General features: G+C 40.8%; 1 protein-coding gene across 1 annotated transcript in view; it reads left to right on the top strand.

Annotated features, from left to right (window-relative positions):
* Nucleotides 1-9,030: 9,030 nt before the first annotated feature.
* Nucleotides 9,031-10,717, top strand: part of gpr174 (G protein-coupled receptor 174) — a 7,292-nt gene continuing 5,605 nt past the window's right edge. Inside the window, exon 1 of the mRNA XM_019102947.2 lies at nt 9,031-9,315. The gene's annotated coding sequence lies outside the window, so the exon portion shown is untranslated. The remainder of the gene's footprint in view (nt 9,316-10,717) is intronic.

A 10,717-nucleotide genomic window follows, 5' to 3' on the forward strand; every position in this document is an offset into this window, starting at 1 on the left:
CAGCAAAGACACACAATGAACGTACAATCAGGCCCGAATCCCTAGAAAGCGTCAAACGTTCACAGATGGCGTAACACAGGGAAGCGCTTGAAATTTCCGATTACCTCACAAAGGGGGGCGAACCACAGGAGACAATCCTACGTGCGCGCACATCAGATCGCCCTCACGCTAGAGAACTGCTAAAGCATATCTATGACGACCTAATCAACTGCGTGAACAAATATCCTATGCAGCTCAGCAACACAAATGGCCGCTACAGCGTCGTTCAGGCGACTCGGGCCGTTGCACTCTATACTCAGTGAAATTACCTTGTGTAAACTCCCACATGTCCGCCTGGAGGATCAAAAACATTCGGCGTCGTCGCTCACAAACCGCCATCAGCATCCCTGTAAAAACCTCACTTTAGATCCAAGCCAGAGATAAAATGTTCGGGCGCCACTTGTAACGCGTTGTGTCAGGAGGGGAAAAAAATATGGATAGCTCACAAAGTATTAGCGCCAGACAGACCTCACGGAGGCGATTGACATTTAAGCAACGACTCGCGTTTTATTTCTCCAATCGGAACTCGGGCAATGTCCGTCCATGTTCCACCGTCACAGCGTTACCACAAAAAACAAGATTAAAACCCAAAATGATTTCCAAACAGAAAACTACCCGCATACATGGGGGATTCGAGTCGTGGTTGTATACATTATCATACAGGTGCATACCGTTTACAGGAGCGCGCAAATTGTTCTTAAAGGGGCCACACTGTGATTTCCCATTCTCGTTACAATGTTCAACCATGCCAAAATTCTGGTCCAGACACTGCGACGCAAAGCAAAAACAAACATCGCTGGCTTTTGTCGCTGCTAGTTCTTTAAAGTCAGCTGGGTGTGTCCTGGCTTTAAGGAGCAGGACGTGGGAGAGGGAAGTCTGGTAGGGAACAGCAGGAGAACAGGAGCTGGATGGAACTGGAGAAAGAATAGGGAACACTTTCCTCTTCTTAAACAACAAATATTACAGAGGCCTAGCTGCAATTCACGTCCTCAGCGGCGAAAAGAAGCAAGAGATTCCACTAGGACTTTGCCTCTTGGAGATAGGTGATGTTATCAGCTGCATGAAGCCTGGTCAGGACTCTTCCACTGAGCTCGGGGCTCGGGGCCGATGATGGGGCTAAAGGTGTCAGCTCTGGCACTGACATTGCAGATAACAGCTCTGTGCAGGGTGTGTGGGAAGCGGCTGGCTGGGCTCTGGGGTTTGGGCTTGTTGTCGTACTCCTCTGGGCAGAAGGTGAAACACTGAATCCATGGTTCACCAGCCCCACTCTATGAATGTTGGTGAAGTTTCATTCCCTGGAATCCGTTCCCCTGGGAGGTGTGCCTTGGACCAGCATTGCGCTAGGCTGGTGAGGTAAAAAAACACAAAGCGATTGGTCCAGATAGTGAGGTCCAGACAAGTCTATAGTGTTGATTGTCCAGGGAACGTTCATTGCTGCCCAGCAAGAGAAGCTGGACAGGCTGCAAGTCCCGGCAAGGACTCATATGATGCCAGCTCTGAATAAATATGGCAAAACTGCTGAGTCTCGAGGCCGTACGCATATTGAAAGCATGAGGATGACACATATTATTCCTTTAATATGTTCATATGTTTTGCTTGAAGAAAGCTTGAGTTTCCAAATATTGAACTCATGATGAACTAACTGCATGTTTTTTTATTATCCTTTTGACACAGTACTGTTAAATGTTTTTATCTCCTTTGACATTTTCTGTAAAGATTTAATATTATTGACCATTATTTGTTAAGAAAGCGTTTTTTGTTTAAGCATCCATACAAATGAATGGTGAATTGAATTGACTTCTACTAGTGGATATAAACTGATTACCCGCACGGTCGCTGCTGAAGAGCTGGAACCTGTGGAGCTCTTGATATTCCTGGGTATATCTGAGGACCCCGTTGATGATGCACTGAGAGCTCTGAATGATTAGCAGAGTTCACAGGCCTGGGTAAGGGCTTGAATCACTGGTACTGAACACCCAGATCATTACTGGGACACACTGGGACTGAGGATAGAGTGGCAAAGAAGACTTCCTACTCAAAGAAAGCCTGTGATGTTATCATTCATCAAACGCCTGTTCTGTGTGCCACTCCTGAGACAATCCCTCAGCTCTTGGGCAATGATTCAGCTGACCGTCGATCAGCTGATGTTGGCTACTTGTTGTGGTGACCAAGAACACCCTGAAGAGCACATTAACACTCTAACCTGTTCAAGGTCATTGGCTTTAGAACGAAGCTCTCTGGAATGTGTACCATGCTGCTTTGAGTGGTATATGAGTATGGCAGGGGTTCCTCAATAGGCGGCCACGGGCCACATCCTCCGGCGAGAGAAAAATGTTTTTGTGCCCAAAAGCGACAGCGCTAATTTCAAATAATTTGGGATGAAAATTCAAATGCATCATCAGAAAGCGACATTTAACTTACGCATTGTGTTTCTACACCGACACCGAGCGGCAAGCGCGCACGCCAACACAAACAAAATACAATATAACTTATTATAATCAGTTAACATGAATCTACACTGGATGTGGCACAGTGCGGCACGACAAATCCCCAACAAAAAACTGCTGACTCGTTCTATTTATGACATGCTGAAACAAAGTTCAAATGATTTGCAATGCTTTGTCGCGTGACTCGCGTCCAGTGTAGATATATGATGTGACAGCAAAAACATGGCAATTGTGAAGTAAAGAGAAGTGGATGCTGAAAATACTTCAAATGTGAATGGACTGAATAGTTTTGAGAGAGTGAGTGATACCATCTCTGTTATGGATGTTGGTTCGCAGTTAGCTCACAGTTTTAACGTAAGTTTGCTTTAGCCTAATTTATTTTCAAGATCTGAGGTAAAATATGTATTGTTGCTTTCACTATGCAAAATAATATTCTAACTCACATTACACTTTTAAAATTGACACTTTTAACATTGAAAAGAGCACATAATCATTACCTGAGAGTATCACTGTCATATTTTGTACGTTATTCCTGCCGCGACATCACAGAAAATAAAAACTATTTCTAAAATATAATTCGCGTGTATATATATATATAATATCATATATATAGATATATATATATTATATATACTATATAAATATACTGTATATATAAATAGGTCAGTGGCCCTTGGCTTGATATTGTTGGCAGAATTCAGCCCTTGTCGAAAACTAATTGAGGAACCCTCTTTGGACCAAGATCAATCGGTTTCCAATTAGAAAATGCAACAAGGAATACTGCTGACTCACAAGGGGAACTTCAAAATGGGGTTAATCAGTTCCGCTTGGCTTTATTTTTCCCACCAGTGCCAGTACATATTTCACTTCCATGCATCATACTGTTTTCTAAACTTAAATTCACAAAAATATGAATAAATATACATGAATGTATTAACGTGAATAATCAATACCATAAACTGCATTGCAAAAAGAAAACATGATTCATTCCTTACACTATAATCAAACAATCTCAAGTAACTTTGTACACAGTCACACCACTGAAAGCAGCAAGAAGAGGAACACAGAAAAACTGCTGCTCCAATAAAGCAAACTTTATTAGAGGCCACTATTACGCATAAAAAGCATTCTTGTAGCTTCATAAAATTACGGTTGAACCCCTGATGTCACATGGATTATTTTACCGATCTTGTTGCTACGTTTCTGGATGTTGATCATGTTAATTACATTGCTATCTATTGAGGGTCAGAGAGCTGTCAGATTCCATCCAAAAATATCTTAATTTGTGTTCAGAAAGATAAACAAAGGTCTTATGGGTTTGGAACGACATGAAGGTGAGTAATTAATGACAAAATTTCAATTTTTGGGTGAATTAACCCTTTAAAAATGCATTGGAATGGTCAACGCTTACTGTATCATCAATTACCATCACCTTTCTCACAGCCAGTGTTGGAAAAAGTGTGATTTTCAGATCTGTAGTGTGAAAGCAACAGCAAAAGTACAGATACCCCTTGCTAAATTTTACTCAAGTACAAGTAAAAGCACTACAGTCAGATGTCTACTTAAGTAAAAGTACTGAAGTACTTGTTTTTAAAAGTACTTGAGTATCAAGAGTACAAGAGTACATTTTCTTAATATTGCATTAGTACTGCCACAGTGCTTACATTTATGTACAGAAATGTCCTACATGGAGCTATGATGAAAAATTTTAATGTTAATACCTTGGATAATGTAAAAGGAATTGAAGGTAAAATCAAGTCATTTTCATCTTTTTACCATGTTGCTTTATTTAACATTTCTCACTTGCGCACAATGGCAACGCTCTGACAAACCTCTGCTAGAGTTTTAATGGAATTTTTGCACCCACATTTGAACCTGACTGTGTTAAACACACCACATACTCAAGAACATCAAAGAAAATGCTCAGCTTACATTAATGTGTAATATCAGAAAAGAAAATTCAGCTAAGAATCGTCTGTACATGTGAGTTTCTCTGTTTTTTCATCAATCAAATCAATAAACCTAAATCAGCAAAGAAGCCAATATAGCAATGTTCTGACACACCTCTGAACCTGACCGTGTTATACAAGCAGCATAGAAGAGAAAATAATAATGATTAAAGAAAATCAGCTAATCAGCTGTGTTTAGGTCAGCGTACAAAGAAGGAAAAATAAAATTCAGCTCATTTGAGCACCTTTCTCTCACATTGACATACAGGCAAAGGCAGGAGAAAATACTTTCAGCTGAATAACGTCATTCTCAATCTATGTGTGACAACTCTGTGTGTGTGTGTGTGTGTGTGTGTGTGTGTGTGTGTGTGTGTAGTGTACTTCAATTCAATCAAATGTCATGAAGTCTTTGGCGGAAAGCTGAAGGTGATTTCTGATAGGCTGTCCCAATCAGTGGCGCCTGCACAATCCAATCACGTTTGAGAGGGAAACAACACATTTCTGAGATTTTTCCTTTTTTCCGATGAAGTCATCAGCCCACGTCTCGCCCTAATCAGACACTGCTACGTCACGTAATAGCAACAACACTGAATGATTGTCTTTTTATTAACTAACATTAACACAGATTAATAAATGTATTGTTCCATGTTCGTTTGTGTACCACGCGCAAGGTTTATGAGCATAGTCCAAGTCTTCTTCTCCGTTTTTAGTGTATCTCTGTGGCAGAATTACAGCGCCACATGCTGGTCTGGCATGTATACTACATCGTTTTGCGGTTTCGTGTGGACGCAGATATTTCTTGAGATGAGGGAAAAAAAGATTGATTGGGGTAAACTCCGTCTCCGTGTGGACGGGCCGAAGAAGAAACGGGTACTTATGGTTATAGATAGAAATGTAGCGGAGGAAAGAGTACAATATTTTCCTCTCAAATGTACTGGAGTAAAGTCATGAGTACTCCCCAAAAATGATACTCGAGTAAAGTACAGATCCCTCAAAACTGTACTTAAGTACTGTACTCAAGTAAATGTACTCCGTTACTGTCCGGCTCTGAAGACATAAATTGAGAGACACACACAGGAAGAATGTTTCAGAGCTCCTTTATTTATACAAACTGAAGAAGGACTTCAAATGGTAACAGTTATTATCTTAATTCTTTTAGGGGGATCCAGCAAGACGTGAGGAAATACAGAGCCACGGCGATCCAGAGAAGTGAGTAGAACACCCAACACACATTCTGATCATCTCTCTACACAACCGTTAACACCTCCTGCAATCCCCATCTCCTCCCCCCCTCCTGCACTTCAAATTAGTGAAAACGATGTGCGCCAGGTCTTCAGGAAGAACAAAAGAAGAAAAGCACCAGGCCCAGATGGTGTTACACCAGCCTGTCTGAGAACCTGTGCTGACCAGTTTGCCCCCATCTTTTCACAGCTCCACCATCATCCCCGTTCCAAAGAAACCCAAGATAACAGGACTTAACGACTACAGACCTGTGGCTCTAACGTCTGTCGTCATGAAGTCATTTGAAAAACTGGTTCTGGCTTACCTGAAGGACATCCCTGGACCCCTACTGGACCCCCTGCAGTTTGCTTACCGAGCAAACAGGTCCGTGGATGATGCAATCAACTTGGGATTGCACTTCATCCTGCAACATCTGGACAAAACAGGGACTTGTGTGAGGATCCTGTTTGTGGACTTTAGTTCGGCTTTCAACACCATCATCCCAACAGCCCTCCAGACCAAACTGACCCAGCTCTCTGTTCCTAGCTCTATCTGTCAGTGGATCACCAGCTTTCTGACAGATAGGCAACAGCTAGTGAGACTGGGGAAATTCATGTCCAACAGCTGCTCCACCAACACTGGTGCCCCTCAGGGATGTGTTCTCTCCCCACTGCTCTTCTCCCTCTACACCAACGACTGCACCTCAAAAGACCCCTCTGTCAAGCTCCTGAAGTTTGCAGACGACACCACACTCATCGGTCTCATCCAGGACGGAGATGAGTCTGCTTACAGACAAGAGGTTGAGCAGCTGGCTGTCTGGTGCAGTCTTAACAAACCTGGAGCTGAACACGCTCAAAACAGTGGAGATGATCGTGGACTTCAGGAACCCCCCCCCCCCCCTGCACTCCCCCCCCACTCACCATCATGAACAGCACTGTGGCTGCAGTGGAGTCATTCAGATTCCTGGGAACCACCATCTCTCAGGACCTGAAGTGGGACAATCACATCGACTCCATTGTTAAAAAGGCCCAACAAAGGATGTACTTCCTTCACCAGCTGAGGAAATTTAACCTGCCACAGGAGCTGCTGAAACAGTTCTACTCAGCCGTCATTGAGTCTGTCCTGTGCACTTCAATAAATGTCTGGTTTGGTTCAGCTACAAAATCAGACATCAGAAGACTACAGAGATCTGCTGAAAGGATTACTGGTGCTCCCCTGCCCACCCTTCAAGAACTGTATACATCCCGAGTGAGGAAAAGGGCTCAGAAAATCACTCTGGATCCTCTCATCCAAGTTACCCCCTTTTTGAACTTTTGCCATCTGGCCGGGGCTTCAGAGCCGCAAATACCAGGACAGTCAGGCACAAGAACAGTTTCTTCCCCCAGGCAATCTACCTCATGAACAGTTAAATGTTCCCCACTTATGCAAAAAATGTGCAATATTCTTATATTTATTTGTTACCCCTCGATCCAAGTACATCTCTGCATCTTACTCTATTCTATTCCATTATCATTCTATAGCACTACAATTTATTTATTTGCATTTTTATTGTGTGTGTGTTGTGTGTTGTTGTTGTCTCTGTGTACTGGAAGCTTATGTCACTAAAACTAATTCCTTGTATGTGTAAGCATACTTGGCAATAAAGCTCTTTCTGATTCTGATTCTGATCAGGTGATTGTGAACGGGTGAAGGTGGCTGATGTGGCTGGTGAATCTGTGACACCTGGGCACTGAAGAAGCTAGTTGGTTAAATTTAGCAAGCAGAATTTTCCCTAATTCATCCATTATGCATATCTTCAGCTGCGCAATTTTACGGGGGCTTCAGTGCCTTGTTTTGTGGTTCATAATGCATCACATTATCACAATCTGAGACAGGTCAGTGTACATATCTTTCTGCATTAATGGTGCCCTCGGAGATTTACCCAGAGTTACCCATGCCATGGGCAATGACACACTCCCATACCATGACAGATGTTATCTGACACTGATAACAGCTTGGATGGTCCTCTTGGTCTACTGGAAAACACAACAGCTGTTTTGTTCAAAAACTATTTGAAATGTTGTCTTGCCGGATGACAAAACATGATTCCACTGAGCTACTGTCCGTCTCAGATGAGATCGAGCCCAGAGAAGTCTGGACAGTGTTGATGAATGGCTTCTGCTTTGCATAGTAAAGGCTTAACTTGCATCTGTGGATGCAGTGGTGAATGGTGTTCTCTGAAAAAGGTTTACCAAAGTATTCCTGAGCCCATGTCAGGATATCTATTACAGACTCATGACGGTTTTAGACAGTGATGCTGAGGAAATGTAGATCATGCGCATTTGCCCTTTACGCACCGAGATTTGGCTGCATTCCTTGAATCTTTTTATTATATTGTGCACTGGAGAAGGTGAACTGCCCAAATTCCCACCAATTTGTCTTTGGGGAATGTTGCTCTCAAACTGTTGAATTATTCACTGATGCAGCTGTTGGCAGATTGGCGAGCCTTTTTTGGAGGCTCCTTATGATTACATGATTGGCTTCCCTATTTCACATCAACTTCTTATTTCTACTTGTCACATCACTATAAGTCCTAAATTACCCTTTCCCAACTTTTTTGGAACGTGTTGCAGTCTTCATTTTAAATTCACAAAGTAAAACTCCAAATAATGTTAATAATGTGTTTGCAATATAGTACAGGGTGACAGGTCATCTTCATATGACTCTTTTTGTTTGTAATTTTTGCATTATCCATAGACTGTCCCACCTTTTTTGGAAATTGGGGTTGTGCATGACATGACTGAGTTGACATTCTGACAGCATAAATGTTTGACAAGATTGAACAAATTTGATATCAAAAATATATTTATGCAGAATACGTGATGAGTTTGCAGACAGAATTAATCAAGAAAGAAAGAAAAAGAAATGGGCTTTTTCCTCAATAGCTTTCAGTCAGTATTTTGTATTGAATTATATATTCCACAACTGACTGGAATCATAGATGCCTGGCTCTGTTTTCAGTCAATCGATATAAATTGAAGTAATTATCCATGGATGTTTTTAGGGTAACTAAAACAGGGTCGTAGGTTAATTATAGATGTAAATACAGAAATTATTTACAGATGTTATTACAGGAATGTATTTTAAAAATGAAAGTACAATGTGAAAACATGTACACAATACGTACACTGTATCAAAGTTATTAATTTAAATATAAGTACATAGTAATTAAAGACTAGTTAAATATAATAGTAAAGCAAAAACAACATCTCTCTGGAGAATTTTTTTCCTCATGAGCACAGATCAGGCAACACTGAGAGATAAATAGCAGAAGTAGGAATTTAAAAAAGCAGCAGAAAACTGTTCACTCCCCCACAGGAAACTACAGACATAATAAATGAGTCAGTGTGAGCTGACAGAAACAGAAAGTACAACGCCTGAGATACAAGAAGAAGAATATATATATATATATAAAAAAAAAAAATACATACATACATACATGCTGTATTTTTTTTTTAATCAGAACTGTTTCAAAGGTGATGTGCTTCCAAAGCGAGAGGCTGGAGTGATGTAGATGGTGACAAACGGAGTTTATCTGCGGAAACGTTATCTGCTTTGAGTTGAGAGCACATGTTGATGGGCTAATGTGTGTTCCTCTCAGAGAGCACTTCATTTTCAAGGTAGGATACTCTTTTAATAATCTTTTCATTGGTTGACAGTCAGACCGTTATAGTCACCTATTAAAGCTCGTTAGCTAAAATAGACCTATTCAGTTGATTGAGCCAGATGGATGACGTTTGGAGCGGACAGGCTGACATTAAAAATGACTCAAATCTCAAATGGCCAGGGCTTGTGCTTAGATTCTGGGTGAAGGGTAAACGCTTCGAAACAGACTCTCAGCTGTAACTTCACAATCAACAGAGTCCAGGAAATTAGTCTTTTTACCAACAATTTCACAGTGAATATGATTTTTCCCTCCAGTGTAACTTCCACACTGTTAGCCTTTATGTCCCTTTAAATGGAAAGTTATTTACAAGACAGTTTATAACAATATTACTTTATTCAGTCACTTATCTTTCTTAGATACAAAGTGTACACAAAAGCATATTCATCATACATGTGGTACTAATCAGCCATTCTATATATTTTTATCTTACTGATTAATCTAATCGAAATATCGGAGTATGTAGATTTTCCAAATCAAAATAATTTGGTTGTTATGTGTGTTTGTAGCTTAACATGTAACAACTCATACAGTCTGAAAAGAACTTCATTAATAATAAACGCAGTCAGGTGGGATGATATGTTACTGATACAGTGCACACGTATGAATATGGAAAGTCCCATAGAGAGAAAAATGAATCGGTCTCATCATGACCCGTACACAACACCCACAAACTGACACATAGTATCCGAATCATTGAGGAAAAAGAGTGCACGCTCATCACACTGAACTGGGGCTGCATTTGCGTACAGGGCTGCTGCAAGAGGAACGGGTCTCAGACAGTGCATGAGATGTGAAGAAGACAAGTATGAAAAACAATATGCAAAATTGCCACAAACACACAAACCTCACATTGTGAATCAGTTAGGCAGAAATGCAAATTCTGTGTTCAGTTGAGCAGTAATGCAAATTCTGTGTTCAACTTCAGAATGTACCCGATAGTTTTCATATAGGATGAAAACATTCTTAACAAAATTATGAGCAAACGTAAGTGCAGTTATCAATGAACTGGACACTTGTTGCAAACTTATCTGTCCAGAGGCAAACTCCTCTCATCTTGTGTATGCCAAATTCAGAATGAAATGAATGTGCAGTGACATGTTTGTGAACACAGATGGGTAACACTTTAGAATCCTGATCCATCATTAATGAATAACTACACAGGAACAAATGACTAATGCACTATTAAAGGAGTAGTTCACCCAAAAATGAAAATTAGCTCATGTTTCACTCACTCTCAAGACATTCTAGGTGTATATGACTTTCTTCTTTCAGACAAATCTAATCAGAGTTATATTAAACATTTCCTGGGTCTTCCAAGCTTTATAAAGGCATGGGTGGGTGTTTTTGTTCAACAG

This window comes from Cyprinus carpio, chromosome B14 (assembly GCF_018340385.1).
Source record: "Cyprinus carpio isolate SPL01 chromosome B14, ASM1834038v1, whole genome shotgun sequence".
NCBI lineage: Eukaryota > Metazoa > Chordata > Actinopteri > Cypriniformes > Cyprinidae > Cyprinus > Cyprinus carpio.